A 17,232-nucleotide genomic window follows, 5' to 3' on the forward strand; every position below is an offset into this window, starting at 1 on the left:
GCCCTTATCACTAACTCACAAATTGGATTGCTGACTCTTACGATAATCCTAAAACAAAGTGTGGGTCCAGACCCCCAATTTCAGTACAAAAACTATTTTATAACCATTAAGATGACTATGTTTCTTCACAAACAAACAAGTTATGTGTATAGAAACCTAGGTAATTGTGATTATGCAGTGAGGTAAAAAGGTTTAGGATTTGTTGTTGGTTGGATAAAGAGTGAAAGGATGTTGGAAGGTTAAAAGCGATTGCATTACCAAAACAGGACCTGCCAGCGACTTAACAGAGCACATCTCTTGCTAAATATTTGGCATCACAAATTGGTCAAAACATTGGATTTTGAGTTATTAAAAGCCAAAAAGATGAAACCCGCAAGATTTGATTTAGCAAAGAATCTGTCAGACAGAAAGATACACTCAGAGTCTCTCTTAAAATATAGAAGCTGTAACTTCTTTCCTTTTTTAAAATAATAAGTTATATCAATATTGTTACAATAATTAACTTTTGATTTGCTTCAATCTATGCAGACCATACACAACAAGTGGAGCAAAGAATTTACTCTTCAAATGAAATAAATCAGACACCAGTGGACACCAAAAATGTAATCTCTGATGTCTCACCAAACATGGACATGGAATTTGAGTTTCTGGGAAATCTACATGCGATCATGGCCTATGGCTGCTTGGTTTAGCTTAGGAATAACCAAGGTTATTGTGATTATGCTGTGGGCTAAAAAGGTTCAGGATTTGTTGTTGGTTGGATAGAGATAGGAAGGATGTTGGAAGGGTGAAAGCGATTGCATGACCAAACCAGGACTCGCCAGGGACTTAACAGCTCCTCTCATGCTAAAAATATGGCATGAGGAACTCATCAAAACATCGGATTTGGAGCTATCAAAAGCCAAAGAGCCAAATCACGGAATGTCTCTTGGAGCCAAAAATGCATCAGGGGAAAAAGAGCACTCTCAGTTACAGAGTCCCATCTTCAAATCTAGAACCTTTAAAATGTGTCATTCTTTACCCGCTGTTTTCTCCAATTAGCTCCACCTTGCTAGGTGGAAGTTTAACTTCACTAGAGGCTTTGCACCAATCAAATCCTCTCAGATCTTCACAAGTGGGGCAAAGGGTTGAAGGGCTAGATTTGAGATTAGTACAGATCAGAGTGTACCCTGGCAGGACAGAGACACACAGACAGTGCTGGCTGGGACATGGGTTGAGTCTGCAGTGTATTCCATAAATTGGGCCCTACTTTTTGATCGGGGCACTACATAGGGAGTATGGGACAGAATAGAAGACCATTTGGGACGCAGGCTGTTCTACAGAGGTATGACGTTGTGGGATGCGTGACAGACTGGGCCTGATTTTTCTCTGGGATGACAGCTGGGAAGCAAAGGCTTATAGCACCAATTAACAAAAGTGAAGAGATACCCTTGCAGAACACCCTTCTCCGACATAACAATTTATTGCACATCTGTTAAACAGGCAATTGAGCGATTAAATGCAGCTGTTAGAAAGTGCACAGACCATAGGCCTACAACTCCAGACTAAACGTATGTGATTTAGTGAAATAAGATTGAAGAAGGAATGCACTCAAAAAGCTGTGTTGGAAATGTAGTGGCACTTATTGTTTCATAGTGTGGAGATGGATGCCTTGCAGGTTCACCACAACATTATACAGGGGTTTCTGCAGAGGGCTGCATATTGGTATAGTTTCATGTTCTTTTTTTGTTGAAGAAAGAGTGAAATAAAGAGAGAGAATATAATGTGCTCCTGACATTTCAACTCTTCATACATTTTTGTCGTAAAGAAATAGGTAATTACATTGGCACATTATAAAGTCAATAATCTAAATCCTGAAAATAATTAAAAGAATACAAAATACAGATGCAAGATAACCGATATACTGGACAATTAAATTCAATACATTGTAATTAATTGTCTGTAAAAATAATCATGCAGAAAATAATCTCTCCAAGGCAAATTCCTGTGAATTAAACTCAGTATCATTTATTTTATTTGCAAGCAGTTTTTCCTGGTTTTGGGTAATTGTCTACTTTGATGATTATTTGAAGAATCATGATTGGGTGAAGTCGGTGCCTAAAAATGCTAAACACAGGTAAATCAGTTTGTTCTTTTGGAAGGGAAGATATGTTGCTTCCTCCTGTGCATTATTTTATTCCCCTGGAGTAAAATAAGAAATGACATACTTTTATGGGAGAGCAATAAATTACCAGATTTTGCTTTATTCACTAATATGCATGTTTTTAGTTTTTTACTCACAGATAAGAGATCAGGAAATTGAATTGAATTCCTTCATATTTCTCCAAAAGGAAAACAATTATTTCTTGGTGAGGGGTTTAGTTTATTTTCTTTAGGGGTAAAGAAATATAGGATTGTGGATGGAAACAACCTTTTGTATCCCCACAAGGACAGAGATTCCTAAATATGTGTTTTTGTGTGGTTGGGGGATGGGGGGGGGGGGGTTAAAGTGCTGTAATGCTGATGGCCTAAACCCTAATTCTGCCTGATCCCTCTAACATCCAGGACAGGCTTTCATTTATCCAAATCCTCTCTTTCTTCCTGCTCCCTGTCAATTTCAACAAGCCTAGCCGCTGTGCTGGCTACGGTTGTTTACACTGAGATCATCCAGTATCTTGTTTACAGTATTTACCCTTACATTCTTATGGCCAATCTTGGGTTCTTAGGTCCACAGATAAGGCCTAGTCCTGGAATAAAAATAAAAGATTTGGACAGTCAGGACAGGACTAAGCTAATCTATGTCCACACAACTGGCCCTTAAGGTCTAATCTTCTGACACCTCTCTCTCCTATCTCCTTTTCTGACTTATCTTTCTTTGGATACAGATGGAATTTCTTTGTAACAATAACATTTTAAGGGGATCCTTCCTAGGTTTTCTATGTACAATCATCCATCAGGGGTTTTTATAATATTATGCAATATTCTGTAAAGAACTCATTGTTGTTAAAAAACTAAAGACTAGATCACAGAGATGGCGATTTCATTAGGCTTAATATTACTTTGTTCAAAGTTTCTCAGGACTGTTATGGGTGTTATGGTTAGTCTCTTGACAGTCGAGTGGATCAGAGCAATGTTCTGAAGATTAAATATGAATTTAGATACACATTTATTGGTGCAAGGTTTTTTCTGTTCAATTATTTATTTTCTTTTACCACAAATAAACTAAATATTTCTTCCCTTACCATCTCTCCACTAGTTCAATTGAATTGTATATCCCTGTAGTCAATTTGGCATTGTCAATTCTCTTCCATTTGTTTAGGTGACAGAATATTCTTGTTTTATTTTTCCTGGTGTCAGGGACATTTTGTTTGAAAAATTAAACGGATGTCACAATAAGAGCATTTGGGCTACAAACTACTCATTGCCTTGGTGGATTGTTAAAAACATGTGAAGAGTGGCAACCGAATAGCTCATTGATGAAGTCACTGCCTAGCAGTTAGCTGTGTTATTGTGAGACCAGAGCTAGAATCGTGCTTGTGGATTAGCCCAAGGGTCCTGCCGAGGGCATTGCACTGGGCCAGTATCATCTGGGTTTCGGGGGTTGGTAATCAAACCATTGCCTGGCTTTCTGGCACTCTAGCAACTCCTAGTGGTGGCTGTAATTTTAATCCCAGGGTACGTATATTTATCTGGAGAGTTTTTAACAAGAGGGGTTTTGTATCTGTAAATATTTGTTACAATTTATTCTAAATTCAGAGATATCAAATAAATGTAGTTAAGTATGATTGGGACACTGGATACAGCTTCAGATATATGTAGGATGATGTCATCTATGTATACATTTTCTTTAAAGTATCTTCAGTGTTCTAACCATGAATTGTTTTATGAGACCTCATGCCCAGAGAGAAAAGCAGCAGTGATAGTGAACCTTACCCCTGTTTTGAAGCTAAATCATGATGACAGGAATTAGTCAATGAATATCCAGTGTAGGGGCTTCTGCATAAAAGCTGACCCGATGTCATTTTTCTGTGGAATAGCCAATAGGAAAAGGAGGAGGCATTCAGGAGCAGGGACAGAGATAGGTTCAGAGAGGCTAAATACAGTTTTGGTCAAGTGGAAGTCAAGTGCCTGTATGCCTGTATGGACACACAGGGAGAACTTACCTTCTCCCTGTTTGTCCAGCCATCAACACCAGTCACCATCTAGGCCCATTCACAATCACCCATCTCAGTCAGCTCCACCTCTGCCACTAAAATGGCACTTTCAATCCTGGAGGGGGACTTTAAAAGACTATTCAAGAGACAGAACCCCCGAAAAGCAGCAGGGCCTGACGGTGTCTCTCCATCCACCCTTTGCTCCAAGGCAAACTCTCCCAACTGGGAGTGCCCAAGTCCACATCCAGGTGGATCACAACCTTCCTGTCAGGAGGCAGCACGTGAGGCATGGAAAGCACTGATCCCCTGACCATCAGCACTGGCTCCCCTCAAGTCTGCGTTCTGTCCCCCTACTCTTCTCCCTGTACACCAACAGCTGCCCCCCCAGTCACCACTCTGTCAAGCTCCTGAAGTTTCCGGATGACACCACCTTTATCTGACTTATTTCTGATGGAGACGAGTCCACCTACAGATGGGAGATTGACCATCTGGTGTCCTGATGCAGTCAGAACAACTTGGAGCTCAACACCCTAAATACAGTGGAGGGGGAGATGATAGTGGACTTCAGGAGAAACCCAGTTGCGCCCCCCCTTCCCCCATTGCCCTGGATGTCTCCCCAGTCAACTGAGGAGTCCTTTTGCTTTCTGGGCACCACCATCACCCAGGACCTCAAGTGGGAGCAGAACATCAAAGAAAGCTTACAAAGAAAGCTCAGCAGGGGATGTACTTCCTGTGGCAGCAGAAACTTCAACCAGCCAAAGACTATCATGGTGCACTTCTACACTGCCATCACATAGATCTTCCTGACCTCCTCCATCACTGTCTGGTATGCTGCAGCCACTGCCAGAGACATGGGCGGCTGCAGCGTATCATCCGCACTGCAGAGAGAATGATTGGCTGCAATCTGCTGTCTCTACACGACCTACATACCTCCAGGATGCGGAGGCGAGCAGCAAAGATTGGGGTTGATCCCTCTCACACTGGAAATTGACTATTCAGAACTCTCCCCTCTGGCAGAAGGTTCGCCACAAGAACAGTTTGTTTCCTACAGTAGTAGGCCTCATTAAAATGCCCCCGGAACCAAACTGACTACCTGCTCCCCACATACACACACAACCCTCAACTGGACAAATCTATAACCCCTGCCCCCACATACACACACAACCCTCAACTGGACAAATCTATAACCCCTCCCCACACACACACACATACACACACAACCCTCAACTGGACAAATCTATAACCCCTCCCCACACACGCACACATACACACACAACCCTCAACTGGACAAATCTATAACCCCTCCCCACATACACACAACCCTCAACTGGACAAATCTATAACCCCTCCCCACATACACACAACCCTCAACTGGACAAATCTATAACCCCTCCCCACACACGCACACATACACACACAACCCTCAACTGGACAAATCTATAACCCCTCCCCACATACACACAACCCTCAACTGGACAAATCTATAACCCCTCCCCACATACACACAACCCTCAACTGGACAAATCTATAACCCCTCCCCACACACACACACAACCCTCAACTGGACAAATCTTGCACCGTACATATTTTATTTGATGAATTAATGTTCAGTGTGCTGTTTTTATGCTCAGTCCACTGTTTTTATTTATTTTGTATAAATTGTTGCACTAACAGGCCAGAACAAATTCCTTGTTTGTTGTGAAACTTACTTGGCAATAAAACTCTGATTCTGATTCAGGTAGGGTTGTTATACTTGATCGAAAGCATTTTTCCCATCAAGAGATATAACAGCAAGATAAGGTAAACTTGGTCAGTACATTATACTGGATGGATAGACTTTTTAAACATTTTCTGAAGTCCTGAATACTGTATGTCTCGAATCTCAAATCAAAAGACAAAAAATGGAATGAAGCTCATAAATTTCCCTTTGATTACCACTCAAATATAAAAACAAACCTAAATATCACTAAAATATATCATATTAGCTCAATTTAAAATCTGGAGGATGTGAGGTTATGGTTTGTACTGAATGAAATAACCAGAATTAGAATGCTTTTCAATACACGCCAAATAACACAAACATATACAATCAACTGAACCAAATTTAAATCTGAAGGATTTACGGCTATGGGTTGTAGTGACTGGAATGGAAAAGAACATGTGAAGTTCATTATGCCCACTGCGCTATATAGTAGTTTATCCGTAATGTATTAAACCATAGGCTCTCTGTTATTAAACCATCTCCTCTATCCCAGACACAGCTCCTCTATCACTCCCTTTCCTTAGGTCCGGATTTAATTCCTTTGAGGAATGAAAGGCTAACAACACCTAGGTAATGGGTAATTTCATCTTCTGAAAGTTTAGTCAATTATGGTCTGTCTAATAAAACTTTAATGCTATAAAAAAATAGGATCCCTGAGACCAACTAGAAAAGACATTTACAAAAGTTGTGAGTTTACATAGAACAAGTTGAAGACCCTAAAGTCGCGATAGTATAACCCTGTGAAACAAAGTATGTTTGGTGTCTCTATCTTGAATAGTTTAAGATACTGCAATTGGCTAAATTCGTGCTAATTATGTAAATTTATTAATTTAGTAAATTAAGTCATAGGCGATATTCATTTTCTTAATTGTAAGTTAGGATAGCGAAACAGTGAAACAAATTAGTCTCAAACAGTTCAAGAGCTACTGATAATTCATGGTAATAATGATGCATTAATGCGAACTGCAGTATGTAAATAAGTAAATGAAGATGGTCATAGAAATTATGGATTTCCACCGAGTACAGAATATACTCAGTGATGTGCTTCGGGTCCCTGCTATTGTGAAAATAGCAAAGCCGACTATTTTGAGTACAAGCTAGGACCCAGTATCTCTATTCCTGTGTTGATTAGAAATAGAAGGAATCGTGGGCATGCAACCCATTAAGTAAACCTGTCTAATCCGTTGACTGTAACACGTCAACCTACTAGTCCTACTAGTCTAACAGAAGATTGTAGTGCTATTATTTTTAACGTGGCAGCACCTGAACATTTTGGCTATATGATTACGTGTCAAAAAGGTAGGAAAGAAGGAGGAGTGGCTGCCCTTTTCAAAGATACATTCCAGTGCAAAGAAAATACACTAGGTAATCTGTTTTACATTAAAGGTTACCCTAAAAAAATGTTTTAACCATTTACAGACCTCCACGATATTCTGCAAATTTTACTGATGATTTTGCTGAACTACTCTCTGTTATATCATTTAATTATAACTTGTTTATTATTACAGGGGATTTTAACATCCACATAGATAATAGTACAGACAATAATGCCAAATAAAGTTTTGCACTACTTGACACTTTTGATCTCACTCAACATGTGAAAAGGCGCACACACACTCAAGGCCATATTCTAGATCTGGTTATCTCTAAAGGTCTCGATATTTCCTCTGTCATGATTAAAGACATGGCCCTGTCTGATCATTTCTGTGTCTTTTTTTAATCACATCACCCCGAATATTCCATTAACCTCTGTTTCTGTTTAGAAAAGGTACATTAATGAGAGTACCAATGCTCAGTTTATGGAAGCCATAGCTATCTCTCCAACAATAAGTGCTGAGTCAGTTGATGTATTCCTGGATCAATGCCAAAATATTGAATGTCATGGATCGTGTTGCACTGGTAAAGGTAAGGAAAACTATGAGCAAACAGAAAGCACCATGGAGAACCACCTTGATGGTAAGCACCCTGAAAAGAGAATGTAAGGAAAGCGGAATGTAAGTGGAGGAAAACTAAACTTCAAATTCAGAATAACATCTATAAACAAAGCTTTGGTAGCTTCAACAATAAGTTACGCAGGGCCAGACAGCAACATTTATCGAGAATGATCAACAAGATTATCAACAATACCCGCACTCTATTTGTCATGGTCGACAAGCTTACAGACCCAAAAAAGCAGATAGCATCAGAACTCATGTCCACTGTGAAATGTAATGAATTTGCGTGTTTCTTTAGTGAAAAAATTATAAGTATTAGACGGAACATCAGAACTACACAGTTTAACCCCCACCATCTAAGGACTCTGTACCATCACCACAACCACAAAGACATAACTTGGTTATTATGTCGCAATTTAATGCAATTGATCAAAAATCCCTGGAAGAAACAGTTCGACATCTTAAAGCTTCCACGTGTTGTCTCGACACAATGCCATCAGACATAAAGAAAATTAAAAAACTCTATAAAAATGGACCTATGGCAAATAGTTAAAAGCTCTCTGTTATCAGGCATTTTCCCAACATCTCTAAAAACAGCTGCCTTAATGGCCCTACTAAAAAAGAGAACACTGGATGCATCTATAATGAACAACAATATACCTGTATCAAATCTCCCTTTTATATCCAAGATCATTGAGAAGGTTGTCTTCAATCAACTCAGAAATGTTGTGACCTCAAGTGGTCTCTTAGACAAGTTTCAGGCTTCCAAACTCTCCAAAGTACTGAAACGGCCCTGATTAAAGTTTTAGATGATATACGGCTGAATACTGATTCTGATAAAATAATAGTTGCAGCATCTCAGTGCAGCATTTGACACTGTAGATCATAGAATACTTTTATGATCTAGACTGGAAAATTGGGTAGTACTCTTCGGGACAGTCTTTGATTGGTTCAGATCTTATCTAGATGGCCGAAATTACTTTGTCACCATTGGTAATCATGAATCTGATAAGGTGGCTATGCCATGCAGAGTTCCACAGGGATCAGTTCTTGGACCACTTCTGTTCAATCTCTATATGCTACCTCTGGGCCAAATTCTACACAACAACATTAACTACCACAGCTAAAGCAGTTAAATCTGCACAAAACACCTTCAGGATGCTCATCCTTGCTGAACAAAGTTGCTGCAAGGTCAGGTTCAACTGGTGAGCATAGCAGTGAACAAACTGGGCATGTGTGTATATCTCTTTCATTAGCGTCTGTACCCCTCGGACGTTTCCACTTATTACAGCCACATCATCAGAAGTCGGAGCGATCAGCTTTTCTCCCAGCTTCAGTGGTTCCAGCTCACCCTTAGAGAGGATGAGTCCAGTTTTATCTTTGACTTCCACAAACTCCAAAAACCTCTCTGTCACTATATTGTCAGGCAAAGAACGCAAAGAAAAAGTGCCTCTGGGTGTACAGATTATTCTGTGACGGTGCAATTGTAGCAAGTGCGTAAAAGTGAGGCAAAAAGAGAAAACAAGAAGAGCTATAATGATTTAACTTCTTTATATATTTTCGGGATCAAGAAATAACAAGAGCAACTCACGGTAATCCGTGAGGTGCGGAAGGTGAACAACAGAATATTTACACAACTAAACAGTGATTGGAAACAGGTGGGTCCTCGGGATGTGCTGCGGCCATCACTCTCCTGCCAGTGGTTGGAACACCGGCGAGGTGGAGCGCTGGAGAGGAAGGGGAGCCGCTGTGCTACGCAGACCAGACGTTACATGCAGAAGGTGTGGGGAGTGTTGAGAGACTGGATTAATTGTTAGATAAGTGTAACCATTTATTTTCTTTAAGAGAAGAATTGTAAAACAAGAGAAAATAAAATAAGCAAACGATATATTGTCTCATGAGGATCATTCTCACATATTAACTACAGAAGGAAAACATGATTGGGTATTGTTTCGATCCAGATCCTTACAAATCTCTAGGCAGGCCATAGAGTAAATAAAAAATGTCTAGCTAAGGCCCGCCCAGGCCCAATAGTGCAGCTGCAAATGGAACAGACATAGATTATAGGCTAGGAAAAGACAATTTAGGTAAAACACAAACTAGAAATCAGTTAAGGTAAAACAAGTTAACACAAAGATCAGATTGTTACATTTACACAGAAGTTATTCCCCTGATAGCATTACCCAAAGCAGTTCCAAGTAACACAGACACAAAAATAAATAAATGTTTAAAATGGGCAAGGGGGACAAAAGTCCCCAGTTTAAGTTTGGTCTGCAGAATATTCCATAACCAAGGAGCGTAACAGGCAGTCATAGCCACGTCTGCGGGGACCTCAAGTGAGTCAGTCTTGAGACCTGCTTTCATGAGTTATACTTTGTAATGTTGAGAGCATATTGTTCTTGTCTCAAGGACAGCTAAGTCCAGCCCACACTTTGATATGAACTACAGTGGTGAGTTCTGTAGCTAGCACCCATAATAAACATAGGTGTGCAATGTTATGTAGCATCCAACAGTTTAAGTGTGGATGCCGTAGCATGCATGTAGATATCCTGATAGTCAAACCGACATAGTAGGACCGACAAAGTAGCTTGCACAATATGTTTTCAATTTGTGTAAAACACATATGTTCTGTTTCTATAGAGGAATCCTAGCTTGATCTTTAGCCTTTTACAGAGTTCATCAACATGCAAAGACAGTTTATCATCCAGCAAAATCCCTATGGCTGGATGATCTCTCTGGCTTTATATGCAGAGATTTGATTAATTTGAGAGACATCTAAGCACGTGAGTGCAAGTGTATTTCCAACCAGCTTTTTGGACATATCAAACATCATAAAATGTTTTTTCTTTGCATTTAAAACCAGTCTAGGTTATAAAAAAAAGACCCTGGTAGTTTCTTAAAATCTGTCTCCAGCTGCAGTAATGCTTGGTCAGCCATCAAAGCAGTACAGTACATGACAGAGTTGTCAGCATATAGCTGAATTTTACTCTGTCTTCTCATCACTGATTATGTTTATGTAGAGAGGAAACAATAATGGATCAAGTATAGAACCTTGTGGAATCCCTTTAACCAACTCCAGTGGCACTGATAGCACTTGCTGTTGTCAGTTGTCAGGGCATTAGCAATATCATTTACAACACATACTATTGCCGTAGTACTGTGTTTGGTCTGAAACCAGATGGAATGCAGGAAATAATAAAATATTGTTTTTATTCACCAATGACTCTAGAATTTTTGCCAAACAGGCAAACCTAGAGATGGGCCGATAATTATCCACTTCATTACAATCAAAATGGAGCAGTAAAACAAAAGCGGTTTTCCAGGCTTTAGGAATCTTTCCTACGACTAGTGTTTGATTGAAAATGTGCACCACTGTACTAGCACATTCAGGTTGCACAGGGAGTCCATCCATACATGCCGTCGCAAGGTCTCCCAGTTCAGTCTCATGAGCATGGAGGAGATACCAGGAGACGGGCTGTTACACGAGGAGAGCTGGACAGGGCTTTAGAAGGGCATCTTTCCTGCAGCAGGACCGGTATCTGCTCCTTTGTGCGAGGAGGAACAGGAAGAGCACCACCAGAGCCCTACAAAATGATCTCCAGCGGGCTACTGGTGTGCATGTTTCTGACCAAACTGTCAGAAACTGACTCCATGAGGGTGGTATGAACTGTGCTCACAGCCCAGCACAGTGTAGCTCGATTGGCATTCGCCAGAGAACACCAGAATTGGCAGATCTGCCTTTGGTGCCCGGTTCTCTTCACAGATGAGAACAGGTTCACACTGAGTGCATGTGACAGACATGAAAGAGTCTGGAGATGCTGTGGTGAACAACATCATCCAGCATGACCGGCTTGGCAGTCAGTGATGATCTGGGGATAGTCACACAGAATTTGATGAAAGACCGAAGGGAGAACGGGTAATTCTATGTCTGCTAATGTTTCTTCTGTGCTTGTGTTGCAGAATTGACATCCACAGATACAACCTTGATCAGTTTAATATATAAATGTGAAAACAATCTAACATTTGATCTGTAAGCTTCAGGAAAACCTCACTCTGCCTGGTTCATACTGATACCCACTGATTCTCATTTACACTGACATACAACACAAGTCCACACCAGGTTCAAAGCCTGGAGTTACCATGATGGTAATCATCAAACCTAGAAGGGGCCTTAGTCCAGTGTGGTGAGTCAACGGCCGACACATACACATGAATGCTATTCAATTATCCAGAAGATCAAGGAAGACCAGCGGACAAAAACTAACAGAAACAAATAAACACATTTCTATTTTGTGTAATCATTGATAATGCATGATCAAATGACTTGTTTGAATTTAACATCATTAATTATTGTATGCAAAAGTAAAGTAATTATAACCTTCTGGTCGTAAAGATCCAGTAAGGTTTCTTGTAATATAATTGGTGTCATTACTTCTAGATTAATAAATTAATTTGTTTTTTGTACCTGTTGGGACAAAAGGGAGGAATTGTAGAAAATGTATTTATTATTATATCCTTATTTTTTCTGTTAGAAGGCCTCCGTACTCTGTATGCTTGAAACATTGCATATACTCAACAACTTGTCTTTCCCTGTCAGCAACTCATGATGTCTCTATCTGTGTTCAGGGGCAGTAATGAATGGAATGTCAGCTGAGTAATGCTCCTAGTCCCCATATATGTGTGGTAGACTAGGCCTTGGGCCTAGCAGAAACAACTAGAAGGAGTCTCCGTTTTGGGGGTACGTCTTAATAGCAGCAGTGGGGCTCCTGCTCCTTGTATTATAGAGGTGAACAGGACTCTATTCCTTATTGGGAGATCTGAGTTAGCAAAACCACCAATAGTAACATGCCACGGTTTTCGTGTGTGAGCTTTCACCAAGTTGTCTGGGCAACCGACATTCTATTATTACCTATGTCTCCTGGATCTACGTATGTATGCAACCTTGCATTCTCTACGCTACATCATGGCAACAACAATTCTTTGTATGTACATTTTTGCCTGTAGTGTTGTAAGAGAATATAAGCTTGAACCTGAAATGCCATAATCAGAACAACTGTCATGATACCACTCTGTGTTGGTCTCTGTACTTGTACTATTTTTGTCGTGATGCTTGTTCCCGTATATACAATTAAATCTGAAATAATGAACTGTTATGCTAATGACTGAAGGAGCTGTTACTTAATAAATTGCGAACATTTTCCATCTTCCACACCTCAACGTGCTAGGCAACGGTACCGACTGCTTTTAGGTACTGGGATGAAATCCACAGACCCATCATCAGACCTTGGTGCAGTGGGCCCTGAGTTCAACAATGCCTGGCCTCATGTGACCAGAGTGTGTAGGCAGTTCCTGGATGACGAATGCATTGATGCCATTGACTGGCCCTTACATTCCCCTGACCTGAATTCATGTGAGAACCTCTGGGACGTCATGTATTGGTGCATCTGACGGCGCCAAGTAGCGCCACAGACTGTCTGGGAGCTCACTGATGCCCTGATCCAGGTCTGGAGATCCCCCAGGACACCATCTGCCATCTCATCAGGAGCATGCCCAGATGTTGTCGAGAGTGTATACAGGCACAAGGCCATACACACTACTGAGTTGGACTTCCCTTTCCTTACGGACACCTGGCAACAATCAGACAATTTTTTAGCCACTATATATTTATATCTACCTGTGCCACTCCATCCTCATCGGCTGTGGTGGTGGCCTTGCTGTTCTGCACAAATCCAATTAGAAAATAACCAAACTGTCTCTTCCCTCATTCCCCTCATTTGAATACATCACAAATCCAATTACAAAATAACCAAACTGTGTCTTCCCTCATTCCCCTCATTTTAATAAATTGCAAATCCAATTATAAAATAACCAAACTGTGTCTTCCCTCATTCCCCTCATTTGAATACATCACACATCCAATTATAAAATAACCAAACTGTCTCTTCCCTCATCACAAATCCAATTACTCTTTTGAGATCCAATATTGTGATCCAATGCCATGAACCGCGACTGAGCTTCCAGATGCTTGACCTACTGCTTAAGTGCAACTACAAAGCAAACCTGTCCAACATCTACACCACAAACCCTGGATGGTGTTTAGGTGATTTGCACCACCCTATGTAAGAGCTTTGGACACTGTCAGTAGGTGGTCTTGAAAAGAATAATAATAAGCTTGTTGGGATTTTATTGTGTTTGAGGATTGCTGCCACCCTGCTTTATTTTAGACTACTTACCCATTAGGAATGTACATTTTCACTTAGGGGGATTTTCTAGTAGATTTTCTTCCAAAATAAGCAACTTTATTGGAAATATTTCAATAATAGTTTTGAAACACAGAACTTTAATGTACACATTTTTGAAGCAGACTATAATACTATTAAAAATTATTAAAATAATAATAATCATATTTTTAGATAAATGTGCTGCCCTTCCACTAGAAGGTTAACTTTCCACACTTTTTTTTGCAAAAACAAATTATGTTAATTTGGCCAAATGATAACAAAAATAATAATAAATTGTATTTATATAGCGCTTTTCTTGGACTCAAAGTCACTTTACAGGGCAGGTAGATTATAAAAACAGAACAAAACAAACAAAACAAGACAAGATTCAGACACAGATGAGAAGGGAGGGGGGCGTGGGGCTACGGATAGGCAGAGGTGAAGAGATGGGTCTTGAGGTGGGACTGGAAGATGGTGAGGGACTCAGAGGTGCAGATCTCTTGGGGGAGGGAGTTCCAGAGCCTGGGAGCTTCCCTGGAGAAGGCTCTGTCCCCAAAACTGCAGAGGTTGGATTTTTGGATGGAGAAGAGACCAGCTGAGGTGGATCTGAGGGACCGTGAGGGTTGGTACGGGGAGAGGAGGTCAGTGAGGTATGAGGGGGCCAGATGGTGGAGGGCTTTGTAGGTGAGGACCAGGATTTTGTAGATGATCCAGTGGGAGATAGGAAGCCAGTGGAGTTGTTTTAGGACTGGAGTGATGTGGTGCCAGGATTTGTAGCGGGTGATGAGTCGGGCTGCTGCGTTTTGGACCAGTTGGAGTCGGTTGATGTTGGTAGAGCTGATGCCGAGGAGAAGTGAGCTGCAGTAGTCCAGTCGGGAGGAGATGAAGGCGTGAATGAGTCTTTCAGCAGCGGTGGGTGTGAGAGAGGGTCTGATTTTGGCGATGTTGCGGAGGTGAAAGAAGGAGGTTTTAATGACTTGATGGATTTGAGGCTCAAGGGAGAGGGTAGAATCAAAGAAAACGCCAAGGTTGTGGGCCTGGGGAGATGGGAAGACAATGGTGCCATTGATGGTGAGAGTGGGGTTATTGGTTTGCTGTGTGGATTTGGAGCCTATGAGGAGAAATTCTGTTTTGTTGCTGTTGAGTTTGAGGAAGTTGTGTTGCATCCAGGTTTTAATAGCTGACCGGCAAGAGTTGATGTGGGAGAGGGGAGGATTGTGGGGGGATTTGGTGCTGAGGTAGATTTGGGTGTCATCGGCATAGCAGTGGAAGTCCAGGTTAAAGTGACGGAGTATCTGACCAAGAGGGAGGATGTAGATGATGGGCCGAGTACGGAGCCTTGGGGAACACTTTGAGTGACTGTGGCAGAGGTGTGGTTATGGAGAGAGATGAAGTGGGATCTGTTGGATAGATAGGAGTGGAGCCAGCTGAGTGCAGTACCTTTGATACCGAGGTCTTTGTGTCTGGTGAGCAGGATGTTATGGCTCAAGGTATCGAAGGCTGCAGTCAGGTCGAGGAGGATGAGGATGTTGAGAGAACCGGTGTCAGCAGAGGTGAGGATGTCGTTTAGGACTTTGAGGAGAGCAATTTCAGTGCTGTGGAGGGGGCGAAAGCCAGATTGGAGGGGATCTAATTTGTTATTAGCATGAAGATGGGTTTGTAGTTGTGTGGCGACTATGCGTTCCAGGGTTTTAGACAGAAATGGGAGGTTGGATATTTGGCGGTAGTTGTTGAGGGAGGAGGGATCCAGAACAGGTTTTTTAAGGATTGGGGTGACAGCAGCAGTTTTGAAGGCAGAGGGGACAGTTCCAAGGGACAGTGAGGAGTTGAAGAGGTTAGTGATGTAGGGGCATAGGACGGGAGGCAGGACTTCAGGAGTGGAGTAGGGAGGGGGTCAAGGGAGCAGGTAGTGGGTTTGGAAGAGCTGATGAGTTTGGAGATTTCAGGAGGAGTGACCGGGTCAAACTGGGAGAGGAGGCAGTGAGGAGGAGGGGTCGGGAGGTCAGGAGAGATGGGGAGTGGAGGGTCCATGGTGGGTGCTGGAGTAGATACTGAGAGATGAGATTCAGGGGATAGAGATTGGTAGATTATGTTGATTTTGTCAGCGAAAAAGTGGAGGAATGAGTTGCAGAGATCCGGAGTAGAGGTCGGTAGGGTGTTGGTCAGAGGCTTGATGAGGTTGTTCATTGTGGAGAAGAGGGTTCTGGGGTTTTGACAGGGGTCGGTGAAGATGGTGGAAAGGTAGGCAGATTTGGCAGCAATGAGGGCATCTTTGTAGGCAGTGAGATGGAGTTTATAGGCTTCATGATGAACTGTGACGGATGATTTACCAGGGTGAAGAGGTGTTAAAAGTGACAGTTTTTGTTTTGAGGGGGGCCAGAGTGTTGAGGGAGGTAGACAAGGAGTTGAGTTGAGGTGGTTTGTGAGATCATCGGGTGAGGTGAGGGTTGAGTCCAGGTGGAGAGCAGGTCAGAGAGATGGTGGGGATCGATTGATTTAAGGTTGCCAAAGTAGAGTATTCAAGGTAGGTCAGAAGAAACAAAGATATCAATAAAGCTAAACAGTCTGTCATTGCAGCTTGTTCAAATGTATGTCTTATCCATAGATCTTAAAACAAATTTTACCGGAACATCATGACCTACAAACTTGCTTTTGTCAACTACCCAGGACTGGTTGTCATAAGTGTATCCAATATTAGACCTGTTTAAAAAATGCACACCATAGCCAGCAATTCAAAGCAGCATTTTATGAACATTAGCCTCAGACCCCTAATTTAAAGTAACAGGGTGGAGACTGCCATCTAGTGTTACTGAAATTAAAACTATTAAAACTATTATTTAATGATTTCCAGATATTATTGAATAAAGAATATTAAACTTTAAATCACTAAACAGTTGCTAATGTGTTTATGTTTTACACTGTTGTTTAAGACTATCTCAAACGTTGTTGTGCCATGGACCAGAAAATGATGGAAATCTTCCTCTAACGACCACATGCATAAACACATATTATATATATTTTACTATTTTAACTAAATAATGAATTGTTTTAACCAAAACATGGTCTATGAAGAAATGTTTTTCTCTACATTAGAACACATTGGAAGCAATAACAAAAAAACTTGACATTTGGTCATTTTCTACTCTCATAAAAATAAAAAATACACCTAAATAATGGGAAGT

This window comes from Esox lucius, chromosome 5 (genome assembly GCF_011004845.1).
Source record: "Esox lucius isolate fEsoLuc1 chromosome 5, fEsoLuc1.pri, whole genome shotgun sequence".
Taxonomy (NCBI): Eukaryota; Metazoa; Chordata; class Actinopteri; order Esociformes; family Esocidae; genus Esox; species Esox lucius.